We start from the raw sequence: 14,403 nt of genomic DNA, 5'->3' as shown, positions 1-14,403 counted from the left end.
AATAAAAGTTCACAGGAATTTTATGAGGTATCCGCATGTCAAAATAAATCGGTTCTAGCTATTATATAATCGGAGAAAATTGAAAAAAACTGTAAAACATAAATATCGAAATATCAAGAGCCCTATGAAAAAATGTCAATTTTTTATTTTTCTATCCTACACTACTTCAGAGTACCTTTAAAAAATTTTATTACCAATTTGACTCTAAAATGAACAGAAACCCTATTTCTTTGCAATTTTCGATTTTCGAACCAAATCCGGGGTCAAAATGACAATTTTTTCAAAATATGCTCCGAATTCAAAAATTCTTTTTTCTAGTTAATGTCCATTCAAAAACTAGTGAAAAAGCTTTATGACAAAATTTTCCACGATTTATACGAGTGTCACAATATAAAGAGAAACATTAGGTCCCATAAGAATTCATGTTTGGGGATAAGAAAACCGGGTTTTTTCGTGGATTTTTTTGATTTTTCAGTTTTATTTTTGAAAGCCAATAGTAATAAAATATCAAAAGAATTGACAGGAGAAGAATAAGAAATAAAAGAAACCATAAACGAATTGAATCGAAGCTATAGAAGCCGAGATATAAGTAAAAATGTGGGAAAAATAAAAGAAAACTTCCTTTTTCCCACCGTACAATTTTTTTTTCCTAAAATGATTATTGGCAAATTTTCAAGTAGGCCCTAAACTAATAATTTCCAGTAAAAAAACTCAATAAAAAAAAAAAATTTTTTTGTTCGAAAATCGAAAGGGGTATACCCACGAAAATTTTCGAAAAAATTATTTTTATTTTTTTCTGAATTAACTGTGAGTCTGAGAACTTTTTGTTTCAAACAAAAGTTCTCGGGAATATTACGAGGTATCCGCATGTCAAAACGAATCGGTTCTAGCTATCATAGAATCGGAGAAAATTGAAAAAAACTGTAAAACATAAATATCGATTTATCAAGAGCCCTATGGAAAAATATCAATTTTTTATTTTTCTATCCTGCACTACTTCAGAGTACCTTTAAAAAAGGTTATTACCAATTTGACTCTAAAATGAACAGAAACCCTATTTCTTTGCAATTTTCGATTTTCGAACAAAATCCGGGGTCAAAATGACAATTTTTTCAAAATATGCTCCGAATTCAAAATTTCTTTCTTCTGCTTAAAGACCATTCAATAACTAGTAAAAAAGCTTTATGACAAATTTTTCCACGATTCATACGAGTGTCACAATCTAAAGAGAAAGATCAGGTCCCATAAGAAGCAATGTATTAGGATAAGAAAAAGTGGTTTGTTTCTTGTTTTTTTTTTTTAATGTTTATTTTAAAAGGCAATTATAATAAAATAAAAAAAAATTAAAGAAAAGAAAACGAATAAAAAATTTATCAACTTATTGAATTGAAGCTATAAAAGCCGTGATATCAGTAATATAGTAAAATAATACAAAAAATACACCTTTTTTTGACACCGCATCAATGTCTTTTTTTTCTAAATTGATAAACTATTTATATAAATTTATTACCAATTTAGCAACCCCCACTAAAAGAACCCTAACTAAAATAAAACTATTATTACTATTATTTTTTTTCCAGATATTTATACCTTGTCTTAACCTTTATGCTGCTATTACTATTATTATAAATATTATCTTTCTTGTAAATGTCCTTAAATCTTAAAACACCCTTTATAATACGATTACTATAATTATAAATAATATTTTCCTTATGAAAGCACTAAAACCCTAAAATATGCTGACGATTAATATTACTTTTATTATATATAATATTCTCCTTATTAATGCACTTCAACTTTAAAACACCCTGTAGATTAATATTACTATAATTATAAATATTATTTTCCTTATAAATGCCTTAAAACCTTAAAACCCCCGGTATAATTCTATTTCCATACTATTATTATCCTCATAAATGTTCCGTAATATCAATACCCTCTGTATATTTCAAATATATATTTATTAATATTTATATTCATTTTATTTATCCCAGTAATTTATCAAGAAACCGCGTAAAATTGTCCCCATAATACTAATAATATTCATTAATAAAATAACTCATGACGTCACGAGACGAACACGACGCGTTTATAATTGTTGCCAGACATCCTCCATCCTTCTCTCAAACCGCTTTTCCTACTCTAACTCGTAGCGCAAACGGGGCCGAATTTGCCGCCACAATACCCCGAAAACCCCGCGCTTACGTCATCTGGCCATGTGCGACTCGATAATGACGTCGTCCGTATGCCTTTACATTGGGTCAATTTGGTGCTGGACCGCCACCGTTATTGTACCATGAGCTGGCTCCCTGTGTCTCGAGGGTATGACTGGTTGATTGGAACGGCTTATTTTTGGGGGTTTTTCTTAAATAACAGCGGGCCCCCGGAAAATGGTAACATTTGAAGAAAAACGGTTTTTAGTGGATTATAGCCAGATAGTGTCCGGTGGTTTCAGAAAAAAAATGGTTGTCGTAGGTGTCATAGGTATGCCGGTATTAAGCGTCAAAGTTAAAAAAGGGTGTAGAGCAAAAACTACTCTACGTAGAAGGTTGTAGAGTATGTCGAAAAATAGGATTTAAATAGTTCTTAAAACGCTGAAAGTTTGAAGTTTCTAGGTGCCGCCAATAAAGAGTTATTAAGAAAAATAGAAAAAATCGGTCAAAAAAAGGCTCAAAAAGGGGTTTATATTTGTTAACACAGCTCACCCTGTATAATACGTAGCACCATGAATAATACCTCTATTTAATCCTAAAGGATTAAGCTTTCAAACGGTGTTAACAAAAAAAATTAAAAAAATTTTTTAGAAGTAGAAAAAAATTTATTTCTCGAAAAATTCACTTTTTTTTTTTCGAAAAAAAAAATTTTAAGTTTGAGCTCGTTTATCTCGGAAGGAGTTTCTTTTGGAAAAAAATAGTTTTAATAAAAAAGAAAGCTACATTTACGTAGAAAAGGTCTGTTTTGTTCGCATTACCGGGAACTTTACCGTTTAGGCCCCACAGCCGTTTAAGTCCGCGAGGTACCGCGCAAAAAGTTCAAAATTCATTCACAGAAAAATCCGACTTCTAAAGGGTTTATCTTAAAAAGCGTCCTTTAGGAGCTGCTTTATATAAAGGCCTTTAACGTCAATGAGTTTCAGAAAAATCGGCCCGGTCAGTTTTCCACAACGACTTAATCAAATTTTTTTCGTCAAAAAACCGTTTTTTGCCACGCCCACCCCTTCGGGGTGGGCGTGGCGAAAAATTTTTTACACCGTTATATACTCTCATCCTTCCTACATATAACGGTAAAAACCCGAAAGAAAAATTCGCCATAGAAAAAAAGTTATTAGCGTTTTTGTGTCGAAAGTCGGAACCTCCGCCAATTTTTGTCGGTGCGTTCTTACAATACGCGAAGCGTATTGTAACAAGTAGACGCTTCGCGTCTACTTTAGTCCGTGGGGACCAGTAGAAATTTTAAAAATTTTTGTCAGTACTACAAAAAAAAAATCTCCAAAATTATCCAAGGAGTGCCCTAAACACGCAGTGGGGAAGAGACCTGCCGTATCCTCATAAGGCTCTGAGTTCAAACCTTAGCCTCGGCATGGTGCTCTACCCAACTTTTTCTTTTTTTAGTACTTGGAAAACATTAACATCTATAATAAATCCAAAAATCTCATCCATTATTCTCTAAGAGACCAACATACAAAATTGACGAAACACAAAGTCACGGTCTCACAACATGTAATTAAACGGGCTACACGTGTTTCGCTCTAGTTAGAGCATCATCAGGCCTTTAGAAGCCATCCACACACTTATGCTGTAACTGATGATGCTCTAACTAGAGCGAAACACGTGTAGCCCGTTTAATTACATGTTGTGAGACCGTGACTTTGTGTTTTTCTTTGTTTTTCGTCAATCTATAGTAAATACAGAGAGAAAAGGAAAGGTCTTATTATATATTATAATCAAAAATAAATTTCATTGAAATATTACTAACTTATTTCTGGGTATCATGCTTCAGAGAACCATGATGTGTTACAATACGCTCCGCTCTTTAATTTTAGTTTAGTAGAAAATATTCTCAAAACCTACATATATCAAAATTATGTCAGGGTTCTAAAATGAATCGGTAATAAAATCGTAAACCAGATCAACATTGGAAATAATTTAAAAAATTTGCTTTGGTCCGATTGAAAAAAGTACTATACTACCAAATAGTTACATCTATTCTGTAGCAATAAAAGTTATAAAATTCTGTCTATTATTAATTTTAATATTATAAAGTGTATCGTTTAACTCTTAGCCATTATTTATAATTTAATTGTTAATTATGCCTAAAAAAACGAATTAACAACTTTGGTATTGTTTGGAAGGTAAACAGCTTAATTCCTTTATGTAAAGCCACCTTAACATGTTTTTGCATAATTCTGACTCACGTTGGTTGCTATCGGGCTTAAGCCATAAAAATCGAAGAAAAAAAGAAGAAGACGAAGAGACTTTCACTTGTCATTTCAATGTCACTTTCCGGCCCACAAGCATAAACGCCACCGGCAACGGAAGTTCCCAAAATCCAAACAAATGTTGGAAGATATTTTTAAGTCTCCGCATCTTTCTTACTTTCCTATATGAAAATAAAATGTAAGTATCACAATTACACACATACAAGTTTTTTTTTTTAATTCAGTTTCATAATTACCAATTTTTAGTGAATAATCCTGAAATTTATGAAAATACATACATTTTAAGGTTATGTCATAATGTTTTGATTGTTATATTTGATTTTGTTTTTGTTATTTTAGTGGACTACACCAACAAAGGTTATGTGTTTTGCACCAGATTGAAAGCATCATAGCGAAAAACGGACCTGTCATATCTTTAAATTTTCAAAAGAGCCCCTGGAAAAAGAAAAATGAATATCTTTGCCAAGGAATAGGTACTAAGGTATTTTAACTAAATCTTTCATTTTTTTTAATACCTAAATGAGGTAATTTATAAATTTTGTTCCTTGTAGGCAAATGGATAAAAAACCTTCAGTCCATGCATTGGTATGTAATTGTTGACAAAAATACAATGAATGGCCTCACTACTTTTCCACATGCAAAGAGGTTAACCAAGGAGAAATTAAAGAAATTGTCAAAAACCTAGGTAAGTCTATACTTCCAACTTATTTTTATTTATTTCAAAGCTTGATTTTTTTTCAAGGTAAATACAGAATTGCTTAGTACAAACATATCTATACCCAGTACAAGTTCGTCCACTTCTTTGAAGCATGGTACTTCAAACAGAGACACTGTCAACAATTTTGTAGAAGGTGAGCCGGTGTCAAATTCCAGTAAGGGACATGATTTCAATTTTGCACCAACAGCAGAGCTAAAATTCATTTTGCCGCAAAAAACTGGAGGATGTGAAAGAAAAAAGTGCAGAAGTTAAAATTAAGTTTTTCATATGAGCACATAAAAAATAATCATGACAAAGTTCAGTTGTATACAGGTTTGACATGTAATAAATATTTTTGTAATCTTATTAAGTTAATTAGTTTTATATATTATTTAAATAATAATTGTATACTTCACATAGAATATGCAGAAATTATATGTACATATATAAATTTTTTTATTAAGATAAGGACAACATGTATTAAAGCATAAAACATAATATAAACACACACGTAATATCTTCATTAAAAATTATGATTGTATGTTATGTAGCATTAGAGCCTAAAAACATTAAGGAGAATAAAGGTCGTTATTGGCAAATGACAATATTATTTTCTCTATTTCCTACATTTTTGGTGAAGGGAATAGGCTCTGCCCTAAAAAGCCAGGTTAAACCAAGAGCAAAAAAGTTTAGGTCTCATGAGTGTAAGTAAAGTAAACCTTTCTATTAAAAAGGCCATCCAAGATAAAAAAAATATACTAAAAATATTAATGTTAATTCTTTAGCGACATCTAGGGTGGATATGCTGAATCAACTCATCAATTAATTCACTGTCGTACTGATGAAAGTTATGGCGTATTCACCAAAGTATGCAGATAATCGCTGATTTCAAAATAATTTTATTTGCGTTTTCAAATTATTCTTAAAATTCAAAACTTCTTTTTTTACCTTAAAGGCCATGCAAAACTTAGTAGAAAAGTTTATTAAGTAAATTTTCCACGATTTATACGTGCCACAAGATAAAGGGAAAAGAGGGTCCCATTTATTAGGGTATTGGGATAAGACAACTAGGTTTTTATGTCGATTTTTTTTATTTTCCATTTTTATTTTGAAAAGCAATTGTAATAAAATATAAAAAGAATTAACAGGAAAAGAATCGGTAATAAAAGAAACTATTAACGAATTGAATCGAAGCTATAGAAGCCGAGATATTAGTAAAAATGTGAGAAAAACAAAAGAAAACTGGTTTTTTCCCACGGTACAATTTTTTTTTTTTTAAATGATTATTGACAAATTTTAAAGTAAGGCCTAAACTAACAATTTCCAGTAAAAAAACTCAATAAAAAATAAATTTTTTTTTTGGTCGAAAATCGAAAGGGGTATACCCACGAAAAATTTCGAAAAAATGATTTTTATTTTTTTCTGAATTAACTGTGAGTCTGAGAACTTTTTGTTTCAAACAAAAGTTCTCGGGAATATTACGAGGTATCCGTATGTCAAAACGAATCGGTTCTAGCTATTATAGAATCGGAGAAAATTGCAAAAAACTGTAAAACATAAATATCGGATTATCAAGAGCCCTATGGAAAAATATCAATTTTTTATTTTTCTATCCTGCACTACTTCAGAGTACCTTTAAAAAAGGTTATTACCAATTTGACTCTAAAATGAACAGAAACCCTATTTCTTTGCAATTTTCGATTTTCGAACAAAATCCGGGGTCAAAATGACCATTTTTTCAAAATATGCTCTGAATTTAAAATTTCTTTTTTCTGGTTAAAGACCATTCAAAAACTAGTAAAAAAGCTTAATAGCAAAATTTTCCACGATTTAAATGAGTGCCACAATATAAAGAGAAAGATTAGGTCCCATAAGAATTCATGTTTGGGGATAAGAAAACCGGGTTTTTTCGTGGATTTTTTTGATTTTTCAGTTTTATTTTTGAGAGCCAATAGTAATAAAGTATTAAAAGAATTGACAGGAGAAGAATAAGAAATAAAAGAAACCATAAACGAATTGAATCGAAGCTATAGAAGCCGAGATATAAGTAAAAATGTGGGAAAAACAAAAGAAAACTTCCTTTTTCCCACCGTACAATTTTTTTTTCCTAAAATGATTAATGGCAAATTTTAAAGTAAACCCTAAACTAACAATTTCCAGTAAAAAAACTCAATAAAAAAAAAATTTTTTTTTGGTCGAAAATCGAAAGGGGTATACCCACGAAAAATTTCGAAAAAAATGATTTTTATTTTTTTCTGAATTAACTGTGAGTCTGAGAACTTTTTGTTTCAAACAAAAGTTCTCGGGAATATTACGAGATATCCGTATGTCAAAACGAATCGGTTCTAGCTATCATAGAATCGGAGAAAATTGAAAAAAACTGTAAAACATAAATATCGAATTATCAAGAGCCCTATGGCAAAATTTTAATTTTTTATTTTCCTATCCTGTACTACTTTAGAGTACCTTTAAAAAAGATTATTACCGATTTGACTCTAAAATGAACGGAAAACCTATTTCTTTGCATTTTTCGATTTTCGAACAAAATCCGGGTCAAAATGACCATTTTTTCAAAACATGCTCCGAATTCAAAATTTCTTTTTTCTGGTTAAAGACCATTCAAAAACTAGTAAAAAAGCTTTATGACAAATTTTTCCACGATCCATACGAGTGCCACAATATAAATAGAAAGATTAGGTCCCATAAGAATTCATGTTTGGGGATAAGAAAACCGGGTTTTTTCGTGGATTTTTTTGATTTTTCAGTTTTATTTTTGAGAACCAATAGTAACTGGATATAAAAAGAATTGACAGGAGAAGAATAAGGAATAAAAGAAACCATAAACGAATTGAATCAAAGCTACAGAACCCGCGATACTATAGTAAAAATGTGGGAAAAACAAAAGAAAACTGGTTTTTTTCCCACCGTACAATTTTTTTTCCTAAAACGATTATTGGCATATTTTAAAGTAAGCCCTAAACTAACAATTTCCAGTAAAAAAGCCCAATAAAAAAATAATTTTTTTTTTGGTCGAAAATCGAAAGGGGTATACCCACGAAAAATTTCGAAAAAATGGTTTTTATTTTTTTATAAATAAACTATAACTCTGATAACTTTTTGTATTAAATAAAAGTTCTTGGGTATATTAAGAGGTATTCGCCTGTCAAAACGAATTAGTTCTAGCTATTATAGAATCGGAGAGAAATTGAAAAAAACTGTAAAACATAAATATCGAATTATCAAGAGCCCTATGGCAAAATTTTAATTTTTTATTTTCCTATCCTGTACTACTTTAGAGTACCTTTAAAAAAGATTATTACCGATTTGACTCTAAAATGAACGGAAAACCTATTTCTTTGCATTTTTCGATTTTCGAACAAAATCCGGGTCAAAATGACCATTTTTTCAAAATATGCTCCGAATTCAAAATTTCTTTTTTCTGGTTAAAGACCATTCAAAAACTAGTGAAAAAGGTTTATGACAAATTTTTCCACGATTCATACGAGTGTCACAATCTAAAGAGGAAGATCAGGTCCCATAAGAAGCAATGTATTAGGATAGGAAAAAGTGGTTTGTTTCTTGTTTTTTTTTTTTTAATTTTTATTTTAAAAGGCAATTATAATAAAATAAAAAAAATTTAAAGAAAAAAAAAAACGAATAAAAAAATTTATCAACTTATTGAATTGAAGCTATGAAAGCCGTGATCTCAATAATATAGTAAAAAAAATATAAAAATACACCTTTTTTTGACACCGCATCAATGTCTTTTTTTTCTAAATTGATAAACTATTAATATAAATTTATTACCAATTTAGCAACCCCCACTAAAAGAACCCTAACTAAAATAAAACTATTATTACTATTATTTTTTTTCCAGATATTTATACCTTGTCCTAACCTTTATGCTGCTATTACTATTATTATAAATATTATCTTTCTTGTCAATGTCCTTAAACCTTAAAACACCCTTTATAATATGATTAATATAATTATAAGTAATATTTTCCTTATAAATACCTTAAAACCTTAAAACCCCCCCGTATAATTCTATTTATATACTATTATTATCCTCATAAATGTTCCGTAATATCAATACCCTCTGTATATTTCAAATATATATTTCTTAATATTTATATTCATTTTATTTATCCTAGTAATTTATCAAGAAACCGCGTAAAATTGTCCCCATAATACTAATAATATTCATTAATAAAATAACTCATGACGTCACGAGACGAACACGACGCGTTTATAATTGTTGCCAGACATCCTCCATCCTTCTCTCAAACCGCTTTTCCTACTCTAACTCGTAGCGCAAACGGGGCCGAATTTGCCGCCACAATACCCCGAAAACCCCGCGCTTACGTCATCTGGCCATGTGCGACTCGATAATGACGTCGTCCGTATGCCTTTACATTGGGTCAATTTGGTGCTGGACCGCCACCGTTATTGTACCATGAGCTGGCTCCCTGTGTCTCGAGGGTATGACTGGTTGATTGGAACGGCTTATTTTTGGGGGTTTTTCTTAAATAACAGCTCGTTGCGGAAAAAACGGTAACATTTGAAGAAAAACGGTTTTTAGTGGATTATAGCCAGATAGTGTCCGGTGATTTCAGAAAAAAAATGGTTTCCGTAGGTGTCATAGGTATGCCGGTATAAAGCGTCAAAGTTAAAAAAAGGTGTAGAGCAAAAACTGCTCTACGTAGAAGATTGTAGACTATGTCGAAAAATAGGATTTAAAAAGTTCTTAAAATGCTGAAAGTTTGAAATTTCTAGGTGCCGCCAATAAAGAGTTATTAAGAAAAGTAGAAAAAAACGGTCAAAAAAAGGCTCAAAAAGGGGTTTATATTTATTAACACAGCTCACCCCGTATAATACGTAGCACCATGAATAATACCTCTATTTAATCCTAAAGGATTAAGCTTTCAAACGGTGTTAACAAAAAAATTTAAAAAAATTTTTTAGAAGTAGAAAAAAATTTATTTCTCGAAAAATTCACTTTTTTTTTTCTCGAAAAAAAAATTTTTAAGTTTGAGCTCGTTTATCTCGGAAGGAGTTTCTTTTGGAAAAAAATAGTTTAGATAAAAAAGAAAGCTACATTTACGTAGAAAAGGGCTGTTTTATTCGCATTACCGGGAACATTACCGTTTAGGCCCCACGGCCGTTTAAGTCCGCGAGGTACCGCGCAAAAAGTTCAAAATTCATTCACAGAAAAATCCGACTTCTAAAGGGTTTATCTTAAAAAGCGCCCTTTAGGAGCTGCTTTATATAAAGGCCTTTAACGTCAATGAGTTTCAGAAAAATCGGCCCGGTCAGTTTTCCACAACGACTTAATCAAATTTTTTTCGTCAAAAAACCGTTTTTTGCCACGCCCACCCCTTCGGGGTGGGCGTGGCGAAAAAATTTTTCCACCGTTATATACTCTCATCCTTCCTACATATAACGGTAAAAATCGGAAAAAAAAATTCGGGATAGAACCAAAGTTATTAGCGTTTATGTGACGCAGGGTCCGAAAATCCTTCAATTTAGCTGGATGCGTTCTTACAATACGCGAAGCGTATTGTAACAAGTAGACGCTTCGCGTCTACTTTGGTCCGTGGGGACCAGTAGAAATTTTTAAAATTTTTGTCAGTACTACAAAAAAAAATCTCCACAATTATCCAAGGAGTGCCCTAAACACGCAGTGGGGAAGAGACCTGCTGTATCCTCATAAGGCTCTGAGTTCAAACCTTAGCCTCGGCATGGTGCTCTACCCAACTTTTTCTTTTTTTAGTACTTCGAAAAAATAAACATCTATAGTAAATACAGAGAGAAAAGGGAAGGTCTCATTATCTATTATAATCAGAAATAAATTTTATTGAAATATTACTTACTTATTTCTGGGTATCATGCTTCAGAGAACCATGATGTGTTACAATACGCTCCGCTCTCAAGTAACTCGTATAAATATAACCAAAATTCAATGATACCTTCTTAGTTTATTATAATGCGCCATCTATGGTAAATACGCTAAAACAGAGTCCTCAATTATAATACACTGTTGTACTGACGAACGTTATGGCGTATTCGCCATAGTATGCAGATAATTTCATTTACCTTTTTAAATTATGCTCCAAATTCAAAATGTATTTTTTTACCTTAAAGGCCATTCAAAATTAAGTAAAAAAGTTTTATAAATAAATTTTCCACGATTTATCCGTGTCACAAGATAAAGGAAAAAGAGGGTCCCATTTATTAGAGTATTGGAAAAAGACAACCGTGTTTTTATGTCGATTTTTTTTATTTTTCAAATTTATTTTTAAAAGCTTATAGTAAATAAGATATAAAAAGAATTGACATGAGGAGAATAAGGAATAAAAGTAACCAAAAACGAAATGAATCGAAACTATAGAAGCCGAGATATAAGTAAAAATGTGGGAAAAACAAAAGAAAACTGGTTTTTTCCTGCCGTACCATTTTTTTTTCCTAAAATGATTATTGGCAAATTTCAAAGTAAGCCCTAAACTAACAATTTCTATTAAAAAAACCCAATAAAAAAATAATTTTTTTTTTGGTCAAAAATCGAAAGGGGTATACCCACGAAAAATTTCGAAAAAATGGTTTTTATTTTTTTCTAAATTAACTGTAACTCTGACAACTTTTTGTTTCAAATAAAAGTTCTCAGGCATATCACGAGGTATGCGTATGTCAAAATAAATCGGTTGTAGCTATCATAGAATCGGAGAAAATTGAAAAAAACTATAAAACATAAATATTGAATTATCATGAGCCCTATGGAAAAATTTTAATTTTTTATTTTTCTATCCTATACTACTTCAGAGTACCTTTAAAAAAGATTATTACCGATTTGACTCTAAAACGAACGGAAAACCTATTTCTTTGCATTTTTCGATTTTCGAACAAAATCCGGGTCAAAATGAGCATTTTTTCAAAATATGCTCCGAATTCAAAATTTCTTTTTTCTACTTAAAGACGACTTAAAAAGTAGTAAAAAAGCTTCATGACAAATTTTTCCACGATTCATACGAGTGGCACAATATAAATAGAAAGATTAGGTCCCATAAGAATTGATGTTTGGGGATAAGAAAATCGGGTTTTTTCGTGGATTTTTGTAATTTTTTAGTTTTATTTTTGAAAGCCAATACTAATTAAATATGAAAGGAGTAGACAGATGAAGAAAAAGGAGTAAAAAAAACCATCAGTGAATTAAGTCGAAGCTATAGAAACCGAGATATTAATAAAAAGGTGGAAAAAACAAAAAAAAACTCGTTTTTTCCCACGGTACCATTTTTTTTTGCTAAAATAATTATTGGCAAATTTTAAAGTAAACCCTAAACTAATAATTTCCAGTAAAAAAACTCAATAAAAAAATAATTTTTTTTTTGGTCAAAAATCGAAAGGGGTATACCCACGAAAAATTTCGAAAAAATGGTTTTTATTTTTTTCTAAATTAACTGTAACTCTGACAACTTTTTGTTTCAAATAAAAGTTCTCAGGAATTTTATGAGGTATCCGCATGTCAAAATAAATCAGTTCTAGCTATTATAGAATCGGAGAAAATTGAAAAAAACTGTAAAACATAAATATCGAAATATCAAGAGCCCTATGGAAAAATGTAAATTTTTTATTTTTCTATCCTACACTACTTCAGAGTACCTTTAAAAAAGGTTATTACCAATTTGACTCTAAAATGAACAGAAACCCTATTTCTTTGCAATTTTCGATTTTCGAACCAAATCCGGGGTCAAAATGACCATTTTTTCAAAATATGCTCCGAATTTAAAAATTCTTTTTTCTAGCTAATGTCCATTCAAAAAGTAGTGAAAAAGCCTTATGACAAAATTTTCCACGATTTATACGAGTGTCACAATATAAAGAGAAACATTAGGTCCCATAAGAATTCATGTTTGGGAATAAGAAAACCGGGTTTCTTCGTCGATTTTTTTTTATTTTTTAGGTTAATTTTTGAAAGTTAATAGTAATAAGATATCAAAAGAATTGACAGAAGAAGAATAAGAAAAAAAAAGAAACAATCAACGAATTGAATCGAAGCTATAGAAGCCGAGATATAAGTAAAAATGTGGGAAAAACAAAAGAAAACTGGTTTTTTCCCCCGTACAATTTTTTTTTCCTAAAATGATTATTGGCCGATTTTAAAGTAAGCCCTAAACTAACAATTTCCAGTAAAAAAACTCAATAAAAAAATAATTTTTTTTTGGGCGAAAATCGAAAGGGGTATACCCACGAAAAATTTCGAAAAAATGGTTTTTATTTTTCTATAAATAAACTATAACTCTGACAACTTTTTGTAATAAATAAAAGTTCTTGGGTATATTAAGAGGTATTCGCCTGTCAAAACGAATTGGTTCTAGCTATTATAGAATCGGAGAAAATTGAATAAAACTGTAAAACATAAATATCGAATTATCAAGAGTCCTATGGAAAAATGTCAATTTTTTATTTTTCTATCTTGCACTACTTCAGAGTACCTTTAAAAAAGGTTATTACCAATTTGACTCTAAAATGAACAGAAACCCTATTTCTTTGCAATTTTCGATTTTCGAACAAAATCCGGGGTCAAAATGACCATTTTTTCAAAATATGCTCCAAATTCAAAATTTCTTTTTTCTGGTTAAAGACCATTCAAAAACTAGTAAAAAAGCTTTATGACGAATTTTTCCACGATTCATACGAGTGTCACAATCTAAAGAGGAAGATCAGGTCCCATAAGAAGCAATGTATTAGGATAGGAAAAAGTGGTTTGTTTCTTGTTTTTTTTTTTTAATTTTTATTTTAAAAGGCAATTATAATAAATTAAAAAAAATTTAAGGAAAAAAAAACGAATAAAAAAATTTATCAACTTATTGAATTGAAGCTATGAAAGCCGTGATCTCAATAATATAGTAAAAAAATATAAAAATACACCTTTTTTTGACACCGCATCAATGTCTTTTTTTTCTAAATTGATAAACTATTAATATAAATTTATTACCAATTTAGCAACCCCCACTAAAAGAACCCTACTAAAATAAAACTATTATCACTATTTTTTTTTTCCAGATATTTATACCTTGTCCTAACCTTTATGCTGCTATTACTATTATTATAAATATTATTTTCCTTATTTATGCCCTCAACCTTAAAACCCCCCGTATAATTCTATTTCCATACTATTATTATCCTCATAAATGTTCCATAATATCAATACCCTCTGTATATTTCTTAATATTTATATTCATTTTATTTATCCTAGTAATTTATCAAGAAA

General features: G+C 30.3%; 1 long non-coding RNA gene across 2 annotated transcripts; it reads left to right on the top strand.

Moving 5' to 3' along the window:
- Positions 1–3,559: 3,559 nt before the first annotated feature.
- On the top strand, positions 3,560–5,557 carry LOC126743801 (uncharacterized). 2 transcript variants are annotated; one of them, XR_007662998.1, is made up of 3 exons: positions 3,560–4,911; positions 4,990–5,123; positions 5,181–5,557. It is a non-coding gene; the product is annotated as an uncharacterized LOC126743801 (long non-coding RNA). The 2 variants fall into 2 exon arrangements; XR_007662997.1 differs by having other exon boundaries at positions 3,560–4,919.
- The last annotated feature ends 8,846 nt before the right edge of the window (positions 5,558–14,403 follow it).

Source organism: Anthonomus grandis, chromosome 1 (genome assembly GCF_022605725.1).
Source record: "Anthonomus grandis grandis chromosome 1, icAntGran1.3, whole genome shotgun sequence".
Classification (NCBI taxonomy): Eukaryota; Metazoa; Arthropoda; class Insecta; order Coleoptera; family Curculionidae; genus Anthonomus; species Anthonomus grandis.
Note: the sequence above shows the minus strand (reverse complement) of the source record. Positions and strands in the feature narration are given on the sequence as shown.